The 21,738-nt window shown below is 34.6% G+C and overlaps 1 protein-coding gene across 3 annotated transcripts in view; it reads right to left on the bottom strand.

The window, feature by feature from the left end:
• Window positions 1-21,738, bottom strand: part of HORMAD2 (HORMA domain containing 2) — a 117,127-nt gene that overhangs the window by 65,720 nt on the left and 29,669 nt on the right. The window lies entirely within an intron of this gene.

Below are 21,738 nucleotides of genomic sequence, written 5' to 3'. Positions count from 1 at the left end.
CTAGGTAATTATTAAGTGTCTGAGACCGGATTTGAACCCAGGTACTCCTGACTCCAAGGCCGGTGCTTTATGCCACCTAGCCGCCCCCAAGGAGCTGACTATTAAAAAAAAAAAAAACATGCAATGGAAAGAACACCAGGTTTGAAGGCCGAGAGCTGGGTTTCAATACTGGTTCTGTCCCTACCTGCCGATCTTAGGGCCTCTTTGCTCAGCTGTAAAGTGGAGGGGATTGATGGGACTAGATGACTTTTAAAGTCCCCTTTGACTTTAAAGCTATGACATAACCTCAAGGTCTGCCCACGGATTTACCAAATGTGGTTACTGAACAAAGTCAGCAGGGACCCTGATTGAAGGAGACAAATTAGGCCTCCCAGGTTTTGATGGCTTGATGTCATGACAAGCATGTGGCTCTGAAGGGTCTATCTGATTCCAAAGGTCAGGAAAGAATGGGGGAAGAGAAGAGGAGCAAGCAGAGTGACTTGGTCTATTGAGAATATCAATATCAGTGAGAAAATGATACAACCAGTAGAAAACACAGTGGGATGGAATAGAGTAAAAACCAACGGAGGGAGAATTCAAGGGACCTTTTCATCAGACCACTCACTACAGAAAAAAAAGAAATAAGTGAGAAGGCTGGGCAACATTTCATTAAGTCCAATGCTACAGTGAGTCAAGCCTGAACTCAAATCTTGATTCTGCCCTTTGTCAAATGTGAGAACCTAGACAAGTCCATTCAGCTCTGAGCCTGTTTCTCTTCTCCAAGCCTCCCTCTCTCATATCTATATATAGTATATATGCCTATATTTATATATGTATATATACATATATATAATATATATATATATATATATAGATAGATAGATAGATAGATAGATAGATATATATTTAAATTCTGTCCCATTCCTGCAGGTCCAGTGACAAAGGTGTTTCTGCCAATCCAAGTCTGGCAGCTATGCCACAACTCCTACCAGTCTTTGAGAGTTGCCTGCCTGGGACACTGACTTTTTGATTTGCAAGTCATAAGTGTCCATCCAAGTAGCTCCTGAACTCCAATCTTTCTAACTTCAAGAGCACCAGGTAAAGGAATGAATGGAAAATGCATTCCTCAAGGACAGAAAATGAGTCAAAGAAGGGGAAGTAACCTCAATGAAGTTGGAAAAACTGAAAAATATGTAGAAAGATAAAAAGAACAAGAGGGTGGCTTAGACAGATGCCAAGGTCTAGGTGCCCTTGGGATAGCCACATCTATTTCCCTCTTCTTTTCCAAATCATTTAGTGTCCTGGCCTTGGTTTCTCTCTGTCTCTGTCTGTCTCTCTCTCCCTCTAATTCTGATGTTTTTCTCTGTTCCTCTTCATCACTATCTTTTTTCTTAGTTTTTCCATCTTCCTTAAAGTCATTCCTGATAGGGGGCGGCTAGGTGGCGTAGTGGATAAAGCACCGGCCTTGGAGTCAGGAGTACCTGGGTTCAAATCTGGTCTCAGACACTTAATAATTACCTAGCTGTGTGGCCTTGGGCAAGCCACTTAACCCCACTGCCTTGCAAAAAAAAACCTAAAGTCATTCCTGATAGAGGAAGAAAACTGCTGTGGTATCAGCCAAACCTACAGACATGCAGGGCATGATAATGAATAGCACAGGAGCCCAAATTGCACCCTACCTAGGGTAGCAATTGGGTCACTTTAACCAAGGGATTTTTCATCAAGAAATAACTGAGGCTGTACCTCATATTTTCATCAAATTAATACCAGTCATCATTATGCTTAGCAGAGCATGGTGGTGCAGTAGATAAGAGTCCTGGATCTAGAGTCAGGAATACTCCTCTTCCTGAGTTCAAATCTAACCTCAGACAATTATTAGCTAGGTGACTGGGTAAATCATCTCACCCTGTTTGCCTCAGCTCCTTATCTATAAAACGAGTTGGAGAAAAAAAATGGCAAACTACTCCAGGATCTTTACCAAGAAAACCTCAAATGGGATCACAAAGAGCCAGACAAAATTGAATGACAATAAACAGCAACAATCATTTGCCTCAGGGTTATTAGAACTTTTTCTATATTCACACCTTACCTTACATTGTCTTACATGTGTACATTTTGCATCCCCCACCACCAACAGAAATGAGCTCCTTAGGAGCCGATGTGGCCCCAGCAGGATCAGAAGCACAATCAAATTTAGTCAAGGACTTCAGAATCAATAAGACTATTCTAAAGGACAACCCAAGACTGTCTGGGAGCCATTTAATGGAAAGAGTATAAGAGTGGGAAGGAGCTTACTAATTCTGAGCTGTGAGTCCTGCTTCAAGGCTTTGAACCTCAAATGTCCTGTTTCATCTTTAATGTGCAGAAAACAGTATCTGCGCCCTGCCCAGGTCTATTAGCAGAAAAATAATTTGCATACTATAAAGTGGTATTTAAATTTGAGCTATTACCTTCATCATCATTAAAAACACTTATAGACCCCTAGTATGTGCTGAATGTGCTGTACTTAGATCTAGGGATACAAAGATGTCCAAGTTATGATCTTCCAAATGGAAGACCAATGCAAGATACCCGATGCAAAGTATTCAATGAATGAATGAATATGATACCGACACAAAGGACCACTGGAGTACAGGGAAAACTAACATCCATGAGGTCTGGGGTGGGTCAAGGAAGAGGAAAACAGTTCTTTAAGAAAGGGTCTGGGTTTCTTAGAATCTCAGAAGTCACTTGGCTCAAGTCTCCTTTCTACAGTATCACTGCTTCTCTAATGGGAAAGTCTTCAAACACCTTAAAGGATTTAAGGTTAGGATTAAGGTTGCCTTGAGGCATTTGAGGAATAGCTACTTATGTCCCAGGCATCCCAATCCACTTTTGATTCTTGACAATTATTGGGAAGTTTTTCCTTAAATTAAGCTGAATTCTGCCTCCTTGTAGCCTTCAGTCATTTCTCTTCCTTCTTAGGGAATCCTGGGCTCTAAAGCAATCTCCAGAGGCAGGAGGGTAATGCACATAGCAAGCAGACAGCTGGACTCAGGGTCAGTCTCATCACTGACACAAATGGTTGGGAGACCCTAGGCAAGTCTTCCTTGGGTATCTCCCTCTAAGGACAAAGTGCTGAGCAGGTAGAGGAATTTTCTACACTGCAAATTCTCTAGATCCTACCAATAAACTCACCAGTTCAATCCAAATATAAAATTTAGGATCTGGTTGTACAATGACAAAGAAGCAACACTCCTTTCCCCTTTAAGAGTTTATATTCTATGATTTGAATGTTTTGTTGTTATAATTATTATAATCATTATCAGCATTTTATTAGATTGTGAGATCCTTGAAAGAAGGGATTATCTTTTGCCTTTTCTTGTATCCCCACCTCAATAAATGTTTATTGATTTAAAAAAAAAGTTTATATTCTCCTGAGGGAGAGAAGTGAAATACAATATATTCACAAATAAGTAAACAGAAAGCAATGTCAAGAAACAAAGGAAGAGGGGCTGCTAGGTGGTGAAGTGGATAAACCACTGGCCTTGGAGTCAGGAGTACCTGAGTTCAAATCCAGTCTCAGACACTTAATAATTACCTAGCTGTGTGGCCTTGGGCAAGCCACTTAACCCCATTCACTTTGCAAAAAAAAAAAAAGGAAGAAAACAACTAGGGAATTAAGAGAAAGTTGTGTGGAAGAGGGAATACTTGACCTGTACTTTGAACCAAATTCAGCAGAGGAAATATGAGGAATGTAGGGTGTTTGGTTTCCACAAGAATGTGAGAGGAGATTGTTAGTTTATAATACAAAGACTGTTGTCTGTCTGTATTGGTGCCCAGGGGCAGGTATGTGAGTGTAAAACAAAAGAATTAGCACTAATCTGATAAAACCTGAGATTAGGCCTTTCCCATCTAGTTCCAAGTTGACATAGGGTCTGTGTCCTTATCCTTTGCCCCCACTCAAGTAAGTTACTATCCACTCCCCTGTGCTCATTAGTAAACATAGAAAACATATAGAGGGAAATGTATCAATTAGATTGTGACCCTGTCCAATGATTGGCATAAAGGGGAAGAACAAGCCTTTCAAACTGCATACAAGACTCAGCACTTTTATAATTCAGGGTCCCCTTTCCTTAAAAGAGGAGGTACTTCTTTGCAAAGATGAATTAATAAAAGACATTTTAATCACTCTGGACTAACTATTCATAATGATGAGCCATTGATAACAGGTAAGAAGAAAGTACATCTTAGAAAAGGGTGGAGATAGATAGGAAATAGTATGTTATATGTTGGTTATGAAGAAGAGTTACATTATCTTAGAACCACAAAAATAAGCAATAATGCCAGAAAAGGAGGGGCCTTACATGCCAGTCTGGGATGATATCATAAGCAAATTAGGGGAACATGGAAAATTTTACCTGTCAGGTCAAAGGAAAGTAGGAAACTGGGGAAAATTTATAGTGAGTTATTATAATAAAGATTTCACTTCTCAATTATACAGAGAACTAAATCAAATTTATAAGAATACAAGTCATTCCCCAATTCATAAATGGTCAAAAATAGGAATCTATAGGCTCTTTTCAGTAAAAGAAATCAAAGGTTTATTTAAATGAAAAAAATACACTAAATAACTACTGATTATAAAAATGCAAATTAAGTCAATTCTGAGGAACCATCTCATAACTATCTAATCTAATATGACAGAAAAAGAAAATGATAAATTTGGAGGATTTGTGAGAAAATTACATTCTTGGTAGACTTGTAAACTGATCAAACATTCTACAGAGCAATTTGGAACTACGTCCAAAGGGTTTTCAAGTTGTGTATACCCTTTGACCCAGTAATACCATTATTAGATCTGTATCCAAAAGAGATTAAAAAAAAAAAGGACCTATATACAAAATATAGCAGCTCTTTTTGTGGTGGCAAAGAATTGGAAATTGGAAGATGCCCGACAATTGGGGAATGGCTGAACTTGTAGGACATGATTGTGATGATACTATCATGCTTTAAGAAATAATGTGCAGTATGGCTTTATAAAAAACCTGGCAAGACTTCATGAGCTGCTGCAAAGGGAAATGAGCAAAATCAGAACATTGTACATAGTCACAGCAATATGTTCAATTGTGAATGACTTAGCTGTTCTGATCAATACAAATGAAAGACAATTCCTAAGGACCTGAAGATGAGAAAAGCTATTCACTTCAAAAGAACAGAATCTGAATGCACAATTTTTTTACTTTCTTTTTCTTGATATCTTTGTACAATGTGACTAATAAAAAAATGTTTGGCAGTACTTCACATTTCTTACCTCAGAACTTTGTTTTGAGGAGCAAATGAAAGAAACACAAACATTTTACAAAACAAAAGAATATAGAATTCCCCCCCCCCCAATGCAGAAAGAAATGTCATTGGATATAAGGAATGAATTGATGGGATAAGAGGAATGAGGGAGAGGGAAGAGTCAAAAATAGCTCTAGAGTTGTGAACCTAGAAGCTGAGAGAATCACACAATAACAGAATTTTTTTAGTTTGAAAGCATCTGCGACCATCTAGTTCAAATTTTACCTGAACAGGAATCCCTTCCACAGCATCATCCCTAAGTGGCTGTTCCTTCTCTGTTTGGAGACCTCCAGGAAAGGAAAAGTTACCAGCTCCTTCTGAAGTAAGCTATTCTACTCTGGGATGATTCTGATGGTAAGGATGCTTTTCCTGGTGTTCAAAGCAAAATCAGTCTCTTTTCACCTTCAGTAAACTAACCCAATAGTGAAGGAGTGACTCAGGAGTGCCCTAGGAAAGCAGATTTTTATTCTTGAATCAGAGAGCAGCAAAATATCAGGGAATGAGCCTAAAGGCAGTCTCCTTGTCTCTTTCTGTCTCCATCTCTGTCTGTCTGTCTATCTCTCTCTCTCTCTCTCTCTCTCTCTCTCTCTCTCTCTCTCTCTCATTCTCTCACTCACACATACACATTCATTCTGACCATGTTATTGGAAAGACTGAAACAGAGAAAACAATGCATGCCACTAGGAGCAGAAAGCAAAATATTGAAGAACAAACCCAGAATAGCACAAAACAAACAAAGATAAAGAAAACGGTCACCCAAAGGAGGCAGCAACTTTAAAGTGCATGACACCTTTTATTAGAAAAGAATGTTGGTTATGGACTCCAGAAAGGATTTCCAGTAACCAAGAGTTTTGAGTTACCCCTTTATCATTTGTACTCTTTACACATCTATCTCACTTCCTTTATACTTTAATTTTGAACTCACTCTCTCCATGAACCCAACATTTGTGATAAAGGATGCCCCAGACATTTGGGGAAAGTTTTTGTACAAACTACCCTTACTGCACCACCTTTGTAAATTGCCTTTGTAAAAGTGAATTGCCTGACAGACTGGTTGTTAATTGGAAGCACTCTGGTGGGAAATCATGAGAAGCTGAGAAAGCAATAGTCAGACCAGGCCCACCAACAGCAAAGGGAGTTGAGTCTGAGGTATACTATAGGCACTTGAGGCACTTGCTATTTTCGAGGACATATTAGAGATTTTCCTTTTGAGTTTCTCCTTCCTGGATACCCCAGTTTGCAAAGATCCACTAAGTAAATTAGCATTTTTAAATTTCTGTTTTAAGCTATTGTCTAATTCCTTTATAAGAGCAGGTTTTTTTGGTATGACTTTTGCTTGCTTGAACACTTAATATCCACTGTACTACTGAACCCAATTTAGTCACATACTACAATTAATATGGATTTTGAATTTCTAAATAGTTAACCTAGCAATTCATCTAAAGTACATCACAGTAGTTCACAACTGTTCTTTTCTTTTTGAGTAGATCTAGACTATTTACCTAGTTGTGACATGAATCTAGATGATTTGTCTCAGATACCTAGGGACTTTAGGTACATAGGAAAAGGTTTACCCATTGATCTAGAAACCTTGGGCAGCCAACTCCATGTGATTTATCTTTGGAAACTCCCACATCTTGTTCAGGCTTTTCTGAATTTGTTTTCCTTTCAAAGTTAATCTGCTTGTTCTAGTAAGGAGTAAATTAGAAACTATTTCAATTGTCACATCTGGCATTGGTAGGAATCCTTTGAGGAAATTTCAGGTCCCTATTGGGAAGGGACCTGGATGAAATTTTTGTTTGGACCTTGAATGGAGACTTTTGGTGTGTTCTTTATAGAATAAGACACCTGAGGGTCAGCTAGGTGGTGCAGTGGATAGAGCACCAGTCCTGGAGTCAGGAGTACCTGAGTTCAAATCCGGCCTCAGACACTCAATAATTACCTAGCTGTGTGGCCTTGGGCAAGTCACTTAACCCCACTGCCTTGCAAAAACTAAAAGGAAAAAAAAAAGAATAAGACACCTGAATATGTTTTATTCAGACCTTCAGTTGGATTTTCCCATGTGCTAGAATCATAGAAGAATGTTCATGCAGGACAATTTGATTTCTCACCTGAAGGTAAGGGTTATGACTTCCAGGTAGCCCCAAAACTTTAATCCTTAAAGAGGAATTCTGGGAGTTCCTTCTAAAATGGAAAGTTTTCTTTTCTTTTTTTTTATGTCATTTATTGTTTGGGGTTAGGAAAGGTCTCTGCAAGTACCAAGACAGGTATTAACCTATAGGATTTTTGCTACATGATAAGATTGATAGATTTTATCACCATGTATTTTTGAAGTACTTAAGACTGTTAACGTCCTGTTCTTTTATAAACTATGCCACACAAACCTATCTAAAACTAAAAGGAATGATACTTAAATTACCCTAGGACTCGGAGAACTTTCATGGTTTGAAGCAATTAAAAATGCACTCCAATTATTTACAGAGGACAGCAAATGTTTAATATGATGGATTTGTGAATAAGATATATGGAGGGTGCAAATGATCTCCCCATATGATTTTAGTCCAAGTGCTCATGAAGAAACATGGGGAAAAGTGAATTCTGATCATGACAACTCAATGATTGCAACTGTGTGATGACAAAATACTCTTCTAATTGGCTACATAGTCAAAAGAACTGATGATAACTGCCCTGACTGCCACCTAGTACCTCAAAAGAATCCTGCCTATTCATAGCAGCAAAGATAAAAAAAAAACTGAGAGGTGGGCTGATCATTCCTTTTGAAAGCATACTCATTTCTGGTCCAACCACTTCTGATCATCAGTTCTGGCTCCAAGGCCAATTAGAAGACTTTTCGTCATCTAACAGTACCAACCTGCCTCATCATAGTTGGAAAATGACTTCTGCCAAATTTCCACATGATGTTTTAGACTAAAACATAAGCACAAAGTACTAGCCTTTCATTGGTAAGTCTCTCCAATTATATTTCTGTCTTGAATTAATTTTTTCTTGGAATAGGATTCCACAGTTGAAGTTCTTTCAAACAAAGATATGAGGAAAGTTGGATATGGGAGAGAATAATGATCTAGATACACTCTTGTCTGGGCTGAGAAAAAGAAGTAAAGCAATTGTCTGTCAAAAGTTTCACCTTGAATGAAGAATAATACATAGAGTTAGTCAAAGAATAAAGAGAAAATACTTATAAGTAAAGTCCCATAGGAAATGGTCCTAGAAATGGAAGTGAATAGGAGTAGATGAAGAGAATTAATCCTTCTCGGAGGGGCAGCTAGGTGGCATAGTAGATAAAGCACCAGCCTTGGAGTTAGGAGTACCTGGGTTCAAATCCCGTCTCAGACACTTAATAATTACCTAGCTGTGTGGCCTTGGGCAAGCCACTTAACCCCATTTGCCTTGCAAAAAACCTAAAAAAAAATACTTTTCGGAGAGGACTATTACAAATGAATGACTGACATTCAAATAAAGAGATGAGATCATTGGAACATGACATGGGAAAGATTTATCTGGGCTGACAAAAAGAAGAGTAATAAAAGAAGGAATAACAATAAATGTAGTATCAAGGAATCCAGGCTTAGGGTAGATAGAAGTAGATGAGGATTGGGGAAAAGAAAATTAGAAACAAAGAGATGAGGATGAGTAAAGCAAACTATAAGGGACCTATTCTATTTTAAATAAGACTATATAGTCACATTATATGTGTATATGTATGTACATCTGTGTATATATTATATATAATAAGTTATATATGCATATAAGACAAATTATATACATATAAAATGAATTTTGATGGAAGGAAACACAACTTAACAATTATAACCCTGAATGTGAATGGAATAAACTGCCATTAAACAGAAGAAAATGACATTAGAAAAGAGAACCTACTGATTCATTTAATTTTTTTAAACCTTCATTTAAAATATATAGATATTTATAGTTAAGATGAGATAGTGGAATAAAATTTATTCTGCTTAAGGTAATTTTTAAAAAATAAGAATTGCAAATATGATTTCAGTGAGGCAACAATAAAACTAGATACTGCAAAGAGAAACAGAAATATTATGTTTAAAAGGACAGGCACCACAGATAATAAAATAGTATCACTATTAAATATATAAGCACCAAAATGCATGATACTTAAGTACTTAGAAAAACTAATCAAAATACAAAAATATCTTGATATTAAAATATTAATTCTAGGTATTTAATTATTAGGTAAGTAAATATAGGTCATTTTAACATTTCTCTTTCAAAACTTGATAAATATAACGGCAGGATTGTTGGTGGTGTTGGGGGCTGATCCAACTTTCTGGAGAGCAATTTACACCCAAAGGGCAATAAGACTGTGCATGCCCTTTTGATCTAGCAATACCACTACTAAGTCTGTATCTCAAAGAGATCATGAAAAAGTGTAAAAAACCTGGACATGGATAAAAATATTTATGGCAAATCTTTTTGTAATGGCAGGGTATTGGAAACTGAGGAGATGCCTATCAACTGGGGAATGACTGAACAAATTGTGGGATATGAATGTGATGGAACACTATCAGAAATCATGAGGAATGGGACTTCAGAATAACCTGGAAAAACTTACATGATCTGATGCTGAGTAAAATGAGCAGAACCAGAAGAACATTTGTACATACTAGCAGCAACATTAGGAGATGATCAGCTTTGATGGACTTTTTCATTTCAGCAATGCAATAATCAAAGACAATTCTAAAAGACTTGTGATGGAAAAGTTGTCTTAGGTATTATGTTTTTTCCTCTCTCTAATGTGTTTTTCCCCATTTGGATATGATTCTTATTTCACAACATGATTAATATGGATCTATGTTTAGTATGGTCATACATGTATAGCCTACATTAGATTATTTTGTCAGGAGAGGGGAGAGGGAATGGAGGGAGGGAGAAAATGTAAAACTCAGATATACATATATATATATATATATATATATATATATTATATATACATACACAGAGAGAGAGACAGACAGACAGACAGACAGACAGACAGGCAAAAAAACCAAAAATAGATCTGAAAAAATTCCTGAAAAAACTAGATTTGATAGGCCTATTATGGTTTACAAGTGAGAATATAAAACAAACTTATTTTTCAGCATTTTTTTTACAAAAATTAATTGGGTATTGGATCATAAAAATAATAGATTAATCTATTATGTTCCAGCTGAATAAAAAAAAACAGAGGTAGCCATCATGATCTCAAACAAAGCAAAAACAAAACTAGATCCAATTAAAAGAGATAAGCAGAGAAATTAATCTTGTTAAAAGGTACCATAGAGGAGCAACGGAGTGATGGTGTAAATAGAGCACCAGCCCTGGAGTTAGGAAGACTAAGTTCAAATCTGGCCTCAGATACTTGATGCTTAATAAACCTTGGGCAAATCACTTAATTCCACTGTCCCTCCCCCCCTAAAAAATAAGATAAAATAAAATAAAAGGTATCATAGACAAGGAAATGATATCAATACTAAACATATACTAAACATATATGCATGAAAGGTACTAAGCATATATATGTATCCAAATGCTTAAAGGAAAAGTTAAATGAGTTGCAGGAGGAAATAATAAAATGATACTAACAAAGGACCTCAACTTTCTCCTCTCAGAACTAAATAAATTCAACCAAAAAAAAAGAAGCTAAAGAGATTAATAGAATTTTAGAAAATTTCTAAATGATAGTTCTCTAGAGAAATATGATTGGGGATAAAAATTAATATATTTTTTTCTCTGTGTTACATGGCACCAAACAAAAATTGGCCATGGAGGAGGGCATAAAAACCTCAGAACCAAATGCAAAAAAGCATAAATATTAAATGCATCCTTTTCATATCATAATACAATAAAAATTACAGTAAAAAAACATATCAAGGACACATAGATTAAAAATTCATTGGAAACTAAACAATCTAATCCTAAATAATGAGTGATCAAAGAATTAATCATAGAAACAATAATTTCATTAAAGATAATGACAGCAATTAGACAACATAGCAAAATTTATGGGAGGCACTCAAAGCAATACTTAGGGAAAATTTTATATCTCCAAGTGTTTATATCAATAAAATAGAGAAAGAGTAAATCAGTGAATTGGGCAGTGCAATTCAAAAACAACTAGAAAGAGAATAAATTTAAAATATCCAATTAAACACCAAATTGGAAATAAAATGGCAAAAGAAAGTCATCAATGAACTCCCTAAGGAAAAAGTTCTACCAAATATTTAACAAACAATTAATGCCAATATTATATAAACTATTTGCAGGGAAAAAAACAGCAAAAGAAAGTCATCAATGAACTCCCCAGGAAAAAGTTCTACCAAACATTTAACAATTAATTCCAATATTATATAAACTATTTGCAGAAAAAATAGCAAAGAAGGAGTCCTACTAAATTCCTTTTATGAAACAAATATGGTGCTGATGTCTAAGCCAGGAAGGGCAAAAACAGAGAAAGAAAACTATCGACCAGTTACCTTAATGAATATTGATGTAAACATTTTAAATAAATTACTAGCCAAGAAATTATAGCAGTATATGACAAAGATCATAAATTATAACAGATGGGGGTATATACTAAGAATACAGAATCGGTTCAATATTGAGGAAACTATCAGCAAAATTGACCATACCAATAACAAAAACAACAACAAAAAAAATAAGATTATCCCAGATGCAGAAAAAGCTTTTGATAAAACCCAACACTCATTCCAATTAAAAAGGAATAAATGAAGCTTTCCTTAAAATGATAAGTGGTATCTATCTAAAACCATCATCAAGTATTATCTATAATGGTGACAAACTAGAAGCTTTCCTAATAAAAATGAATGGTAAAGAAAGGATGCCCATTTTCACCACTATTATTCAATATTGTACTGTAAATATTACCCATAGCAATAAAAGAAGAAAAAGAAATTGAAGGAATTAGATGAGGCAAAGAGGTGGAAAAAAATTGGCACTCCAGAGTTGATTGATAGAATGATAGTAGAATTCTAGAAAAATCAACTAAAAAACTAGATGAAATAATTAAACAACTTTAGCAAAATTGCAGAAAAAATAAACTCATATAAATCATCATCATTTCTAAATATCATCAACAAAATTCATCAACAAGAAAGGGAAAGAAAAATTCCATTTAAAATAACTGTGGAGCTAGGTGGAGCAGTGGATAGAGCACCGGCCCTGGAGTCAGGAGTACCTGAATTCAAATCCAGCTTCAGACACTTAATTATTTACCTAGCTGTGTGGCCTTGGGCAAGCCACTTAATCCCACTGCCTTGCAAAAAAAATAAAAAAATAAAAAATAAATAAATTAAATTAAATTAAATAACTGTGGGACAATATGAAATACTTGGCAGTCTACCTACCAAGACAACTCCAGGAACTAAATGAACATACCTACAAAACATTTTTCACACAAATAAAGTCAGATCTAAAGAACTGGAAAAATGTTAATTGTTCATGGGTCAATCAAGCCAATATAATAAGTTGTAATTCTACCGAAATTAATTTACTTAGTGTCATACCAAACTACCAAAAATATTTTCACTATCTAAGAAAAAATAATAACAAAATTGATCTGGTCAAAAATATCAAAGGAATCACTAAAAAAATGTGAAGGAAGGTAGCACAACAGTACCATATCTCAAATAGTATTATTACAAAGTATTAATCATCTGATATTGGCTAAAAAATGAAGCTTTTGAGATAAGAATTTATGATTTGATAGAAACTGCTGGGAATACTGGAAAGAAGATTGGAAGAAAGAATAGAAAAATAATAAATAAACTTAAAAAAGAAAAAATAAAGCAATATCTCACATCATCTACTAAGATAATGATCAAAATGAGTATATGACAAACATAAAGTGTGATATCATAAGCAAAGTAAGGAAACATGGAATATCTTACTTGTCAGATTCATCTGATTAGGGAAGAATTCATAGCCAAACAAGAGACAGAGTATTATGGGCAGTAAAATGAATAATTTTTTATTAAATTTAGAAAGGTTTTACACATTCAAAACCAATTCACCAATATTAGAAGGAAAAGAGATAAGGGGAATTTACTCCAAATTTCTTTTATCTTTTATCAAGATTAATTTCTCAAATAAATAGAGAATATGAGTTATTCCTCAACTGATGAAAATGGTTAAAGGTATGAAACATTTTCAGATGAATAAATCAAAGCTATCTATAACCATACAAAAATGCTCTAATTCATTTTTGAAGAGAAAAAAACAGATTAAAACAACTAGGGAATCACCTATCAGATTTGCTAATATGACAGAAATGGAAAATGATGGATGTTGGAAGATGGGAAAATTGGGACACTAATGCACTGCCACTGGAGTTGTAAAGTGATCCAACCATTCTGGATACTAATTTGGAACTATGCCCAAAGGGCTATAAAACTGTGTACACCCTTTGACCCAGAAATACCATTATATGGTTTGAATCCCAAAGATATAAAGAATCTATAGGTATAAAAATATTTATAGTAGTTTTTTTGTGTGGTGACAAAGAACTGGAAATTGAGGAGATGCTTATTAATTGGGGAATGGCTAAATAAGTTGTGATTTATGATTGTGATGAATGGAATACTATTGAGCACTAAGAAATAAGAATTGTTTCAGGAAAAACAGAAGATTCACATGAGTGAGTAGGTCATGAAGAACACTACGCAGTCACAGCAAAAATTGTATAATGATTAACTGTGAAAGACAGCCATTTTTCATCAATATAATGATCAATCAAGATCTGAAGGACACATGTTGAAAAGTACAATCTACCTCCATAGAAAGAACTGATGGGAGAAATATGAATGCAGATCAAAGTCTACATTTTTTAATTCATTTTTCTTGGAGCTTTTTTGCTCTGTATTTTCTTTCACAACATGACTAATATAAAATATAAAATATATGGCTGCATATATATGATCCATATTAAATTGCTTCCCTTCTCAATGACAGAGGTTAGGGAAAAGGGAAGGAGAGATTTTGGAATTCAAAATTTTAAAATAAAAATATTAAAAAAATGTTTACATGTAATTGAAAAAAACTTTAAATTTCAAAAGTAGAAAGCAGAAATATTAGGGCTACAGAACCCAATAAAAATTAGTAATCAAGAAAATAAGAACAAAACCAGATTAAAATGATACTCTAGGGGCAGCTAGGTGGTGCAATGGATAGAGCACCAGCCCTGGAGTCAGGAGTACCTGAGTTCAAGTCCAGACTCAGACACTTAATTACCTGGCTGAGTGACCTTAGGCAAGTCACTTAACCCCACTACCTTGCAAAAAAATGATACTCTAAATAATGAGTCAAAAATATTAAAAAAATATATATTATATATTAGATTCCAGTAAACTGTAAGTCCCCTAGACCAGACTATTTAATTTTTATAGTACTACTCAATCCCTAGCACAATGCTTTTTGCATAATACATACTTAATATTTGTTGAATTGCTGAATTGACTCAAAGGATTCAAAGAAAACCATAATAGTGAATAAAGAAAGGAAAATATTTAGGATATAACTAAGGCCTCCTTGAAGGGGGAAAAAATATATATACACATAGAATACTAAAAAAAAAATATGCCACCAAAAGCCAAGACCATAATAATTAAATGTGCAACTATAAAAGTAGCATATCTGCAAATTAACAATATGAAAAGAAGTCTAAAAAAGGAATATTTAAAATTAAAGGAGAAAACACATTTGAAAACAAGAAGTTTAGACTACTGAACTAAGAACAAATCACTTTAAAAGTAACATAAATTAATAAACTATTTGCAAATTTGATCCAAAAATGTAAAAAATACAATGTTGATTGTAAAAAAAACAATATGTTGGTACAAAAAAAATAGTCAAATCAAATTGACAAACTAAAACAAACACAATGAACTGACAAAATAAGTAGAGGTAATATAAAGAAAATTGTCAGCAGCTACCATATCTAATTATATGCCAACAAAATTGAGACTTTAAGAGAATTGTATATATATATATATATATATATAATCTTTAATATTCCAATTAACAACACAGTAAATAAAGATAAAAAAAATTCAGTCTTGGAAAAAATCAAGCAAGTCATAAATTAATTACCAAAGAAAAGAAATTCTGACCCAGGTGAATTTACAAGAGAATTCTATCTTAGGGGAGAAAAATATCAGTCAATTTTACCAATAATACATGAATTGTTATTAATAATTTTAAAAAGAAGACATTCTACCAAATTCTTTTTTTGAGACAAATATTCCCTTTATATCTAAATTAGAGGGAATAAAGCAGAAAAAGGGAACCACAAAATCAATATGCTAGAGAATATTAATTTAAGCATTCTAATTAAATTTTAGCAAAGATATCATAAAAATATAGTTTAAAATTGTTATGGCTAGTTGAATTTCTATCAGGGATGTAAAACTGGTTCAACATTAGAAAACAATTTGCATAATTAATTAGAAAATTATCAAAAATAAAGATACCTAATTAGCTTCATGGGTATACAAAGACCCTTCCTTAATATAATTAAAAGCAACTAGATAAAAATGAGCAAGATTTTAAACAGAGAAATATTAGCTTTCCTAAAAGTTCAGTACTGAAACAATATTATTTTTTTCATTTGACACATTACCAGATATGCTATCCATAGCAAACAAAATGAGAAATTAAGTAAATAAATTTTCATAAACAAAAAAATATCCCTATTGGCAGATTATATGATAGTTTATTTAGAAAACCTATAGAATCAACTAAGAAACAATTTGAAGCAAGTAAAAACCTTAATAAAGCCACAGGATACCAAAAAATCATCAGCATTCTTATATATTACTAATAAAATACAGAAGAAAGAGTAATAATATTCAACTTAACTACAAAACTAATAAAATATCTGGGAACTAACATACCAAATCACACATAGCACTTAGATAAATATAAATACAAAATGCTTTAGTTTGCAGAACTAAAGGAAGATAGAGAAGTTTTTAATGTTTCATACCTAGACCAGGGCCCATATATCAAAATGGCAATACTACCTAATTTAATCTACAGATTTGGAATTAGACCAATTACCAAGGAAATGTATTACAATAATCTATTTTTTTTTAGGTTTTTGCAAGGCAATGGGGTTAAGTGGCTTGCCCAAGGCCACACAGCTAGGTACTCCTGACTCTAGGGGCCAGGGCTCTATCCACTGCGCTACCCTAGCCGCCCCTGGGAATATATTACAGAAGCAAACAAATAAAAAATAAAAATTAATACAAAGGAATAAAAAATTGACAATAGATAACGAGAAAAAAGGAATGGAGACCTTGCTCTAGTAGCTTCAAATTATATTATATAATTAGAAATTATCAAAATTATTTGGTACTAGTTAAAAGCTAGAAAACCAAATCAATAGAATTTGCTAGATTAAGAATAATTGGAGACAAATGGAACTGGAAACAGTAGCTAAGTATTCAATAAGCCCAAGTAAATATTGTGAAAGGGATTCTTTATTCCAAAAACTTCTGGCAAAACTGGAAAGCAGTCTGGCAGAAAACAATTTTTGACTAGCATCTTATAGTTTCTAATATTTCCAAATGGGGAAATGGTCTAAATCATAAAAACAATTAGATAATTTCTTGTAAATAAAGATCATTTCTTTCCCAAGTATAATCAGGCATGAGACACAGGATAACAGGTAAATGGACAAATGATCCACCAATATTCTGATGATGATGTCAAACAAAAATTCAAGAAGGCCTCCAGCCCTGGGAGAGGAAGCTGCCTGGGGATCATATGAGAAGACAGGAATAAGAGTCAGACGGGTCCCACTGGCAGGGATGACTTGCAATCTTCTGGAACTCCCCAAATGAACAGTTTCACTATCAGGAGGCAATACACTGGTTTTTAAAGGCCTGAAAGTCGTCTTTTCCCCTCCCCTAGATCATGTGAATTTGAAGGAAGGCCCAAACACAGAAGTCAAGTTTAACAATCGCTGACAAATTCTGCAAGTGACAGGGGAAGGAACTTCAGATAAGAAAGAAATTTGATTCTGCACCCACCAAATACAACAAGAAAATATAGAATAATGTGTTTCAAAGAACCTCAAGAGAGCCAACATGCAGCCAAACAGATCAACCCTCCAAATCTGAGTACATTCATAAATTTTTTAAAAAGATGAACTTCAATTAAAAAAGAATTTGAAATATTCCTAGGAAGGAAAAAAAAGACCTGAAGAAGTTTTCACTTCTCAACAGTCTAGGCAACAGAAATACAAGAAAGGCAAATAAATACATTATATATTAACCACCACCAACAACAAATCAACAGCAGAACCGCCATTCAGAGATTTCTTTCTAAATGCACACTAGGAGACAAGGGTGAAAGCAAAAGTGAAATACAAATGGTGGAGAAATGGGCCTGATTAAACCTCACAAACACATTGCCTGTGGGTGAATCATTGATTTTTTTTTTTGTGGGACCAAATTACAGAATGGAAGGATACATAAAAGGAAAGGGGGGAGGAAAAAAGGAGGGGAATATGAGATATAAGTTAATCAACTCAAAAGCTAACAATGGGAAGAGAACCTATAGAAGAATGGATGAGAAGGTAAAGAGAGGGATGGGGATGCAAATGAGGAAAACAAAGGGGAAAACCTTGTTCCAGTGGTGATGAAGGTTCTACCACTGATGACTTCTCCTATGGGAGAAAAGAGATATTCTAATAAAGGAAGATGGGAACCTTCCAATGGGTATGCTTTGCAATGGATATGGTGCTTAGCAATTGTCCACACATTCTGCCTCAGAAGAGGAATCAGGGCTTTGGGGGGCAACTGACACCCAGAGGAATGGGAGGGAAAAGATCCTGGAGGAGATTGCAAGGCCAATGAAGGAAAAAATGACCAAAGGGAAGATGGTTCATTATTGTACTGTATAATCAAAGACATAAAAAGACTTCTTCCTTGAGGAAATATGCTCTCTCCAACAGAAAAAAAAAGGGATCCATAGGACAATAACATATGGAAATTTTTTAGAAGAGGGGAATCCAAAGAAGGTACCTCAAAAGTTTTAATGCCATGAGGAATACAAAGAATAAAGGACTATGTAAGTATAAGATTATGGATCTAGATAGAAAGGGACAATAAATAATGAAAAAACCCAGCAAAGAAATCTTTTTTAGCAAAATGAAGAAGAAAATGAAATTATAAAAACTAACAAACAAGTATAAGGGAAATATTTTCAGGGGAAGGGTTGGAATTCTAATTTGGAAGGAAAACATTAGAAACAAATGTAGAAAAACATAAACCTAACATATAACTTTAAATGTAAATAGATTAAACAAACCAATGAAACCAAAAAAGAGTGACAGATTAGATTTAAAAACCCCACAATTTGTTGCTTATAAGAAAACATTTTAAAAAATAAAGACATATACAGAATAATAATGAGAAGCTGGAAAAAAATTTGCTATGCATTAAATGAATCCCCAAAAGTTGCAATCATGCTATCAAAGAAAAAAATAAACATTCAAATTATAAAAAGGATAAACAAACTACATATTATACTGAAAAACTATGTACAATTAACTAATATCAATATTGAACTTAAATGCTCCAAATGTTCATCACTTAGAATTCATAATGCATAAAAAATAATAATTAAACAAGCACAAACAAAAGACACCCACCCAAATGACAACTTAACAATAAGTCTAAATGATGAATGTGGCAAAGAACAAATCAAAGAATCAATAATTATGTGATAGAAAATTATGATAGAATAGAAAATCTAGACTTGTGAATGGATATACACTGATGCCACAATATTGCAAGTCCCTAGAAATGAGCCTTCAAGTCCCACAATCCTAATTGGGAACAGATTACACATGTCCTTTGGACAAATCCTGTTTAAAATTCAACTATCTTTCAAAACTACTGCCAAAGTCAAAGACAAACAGGAAACACAGTGAACTTGAAACTGAGGATTCTATTTAGTGTTAAACCACTTATGGAATCATATCAAAAAGGAGGTCACAGTAAAGAAAGATTTTTAAGAAAGTATATGACAGTAAAGGAATTCCTCCTTTAGTAAGAAATAGGAGACTCCAAAGGAATAATTTTCCCTCAAAATACAAAGAAAGGAATAAAACTCTTAAATCTCACTCATCAGCTTTGAATCTGTACTACACTGAGCAGTCACATGAGTGGCAGCCTGGCTGTATTTATTTAGATAAGACTGTGATGTAAAAAGAGTAAGCATCAATAATACTTTTTTTCCTTAAATAAGAAAAAAAGCATATGGGGGCATGGAGGAGCATTCTGTTGGCTTAATTCAACCTAGAATTTAATAAATAAGTCAACCTAGGACAAAAGGCTTTAGAAAGAATCTTCAGAAAATCTTGGGGACATTCTTTTTTTTAATACATGTACAATCATGTTAAACAAATTTATGTTTTAATCATGCTGTGAAAAAAATTGGAACAAAAAGGTAAAGTCAAGGAAAAAACAAGAAACAAATATCTAAAAAGCGAAAATAGTAGTTCTTTCTCGATGTAAATAGTATTTTCCATTACAAGTCCTTTAGAATAATCTTTGATCACTGTATTGCTGAGAGGAGCTAAGTCTATCATAGCTGATCATCAAACAATGTTGCTGTTACTGTGAACAATGTTCACGTGGTTCTGCTCACTTCATTCAGCATCAGTTCATAAAATCTTTCCAGGTTTTTCTGAAATCTGCTTGCTCATCCTTTCTTATAGAACAATAATATTCCATCACATTCACATACCAAACTTGTTCAGTCATTCCCCATTTGTTGGACAGACCCTTAGTTTCCAATTCTTTGCCACCATAAAAGGAGTTGCTATAAATATTTTTATATATGTGGGTCATTTTCCCTTTTTTATGATCCATTTGAGATACAGATCTAGTAGTGGCAATGCTGGGGTCAAAGGAAATTCAGTTTTATAGCCCTTTGGACATAGTTCCAAACTGCTCTCTAGAATGATTGAATTACTTCACAATTCCACCCATAGCTCATTAGTGCTCCAATTTTCCCACATCCCCTCCAACATTTATCATTTTTTTTGAAGTGTGAGGTGGTACTTCAAAGTTGTTTGAATCTGCATTTCTCTAATCAATAGTGATCTAGAATATTTTTTCATATGACTGTATTTATTCACCTGAAAACTGCTTGTTAATATTCTTTGACCATTTACCAACTGGGTAATGACATGTATCCTCATAAATGAGATTAATCAAAACTTCGAAAATATCCCCAAGCAGGTAAATGTCCACAATGGCTCTTCCAAATCTTTTCATCCCTCTTCAAACCTCCCAATGCTCCCCTTCCCTCTACCTTCTCAGCTGAAAACCTTGAGAACCTAATATTTTACAGGAAAAAAAGGGCAGAAGAGGGAGCACTTAGTGAAGAGGGAGCCCTCTTTACCAAGTGCTCCCTCTTCTACCCTTTTCCACATCTATTACTCAGATGACTTTCCCATCCATTTCTCCATCACTCCAGTCTCACATGAGTAAGTGGCCCTTCTCCTTACCAAGACAAATGCCTCTACCTACACAAGTTACCCCCATTCCATCTATCAACTCCAACAGATTGCTCCCTCTCTCATCCCTACTCTTTCACTTCTTTTCATCCCCTCCTTGTCTACTGGTTCCTTCCCTCTTATCCATAAGTCTCTGGATCTTTCCAGCCCTTCTGTTTCTTCTACTCTTTGTGATTACCATCTCCTTGTTGATGACCCTCTAATCTCTTTACCCAGTACTAACCTTCCTGCTAACTTCCAATCTCCTTCCTTTCAGACATCTCAATCTAGATGCCTAATAAACTCTTGAAGTTGAGATGTCTAAAACAAACCTTATTAGCTTTCCATGTAAACCATCTCTGCTTCCAAACTTCCATTTTACTATAAAGAGCATACTCCTAATCCTCCCAGATGGAAACCTGGGAGTCATGTGGATTCTTCACTCTCTCACACCCTTCTCCTACATCTAAGCTGTTGCTAAAGCCTGTTGACTTCACTTCTGTAGCATCTTCCCTACATTCCCTTCTCTTCTCTGACATTGCTCCCACTGGATACAGGTCCTCACCACCTCATGATTTGATTATTGCAATAGTCTATGGGGGGGGAACACAGGGGGTCTGCCTGCCCCAAGTCTCTCCACACTCCAATTAATCAGATCAAATAACACTACTCAATAAACTACAGTGACTCCCTATTGTCTCCAAGATCAAATTTAAAATCCAGTATGATATTCAAAACCCTTCATAAACTGGCCCTAAGAACTATTCTTACACTTTATTTCCTGATATGTAACCTTTAATCCAGTCTGGTCTCCTGGTTATTCCTTGAACAAGACCCTTCATCTCCCCACTCTGAATGATTTCTCTGGCTGTCCC

This window comes from Macrotis lagotis, chromosome X (genome assembly GCF_037893015.1).
Source record: "Macrotis lagotis isolate mMagLag1 chromosome X, bilby.v1.9.chrom.fasta, whole genome shotgun sequence".
NCBI lineage: Eukaryota > Metazoa > Chordata > Mammalia > Peramelemorphia > Peramelidae > Macrotis > Macrotis lagotis.
Note: the sequence above shows the minus strand (reverse complement) of the source record. Positions and strands in the feature narration are given on the sequence as shown.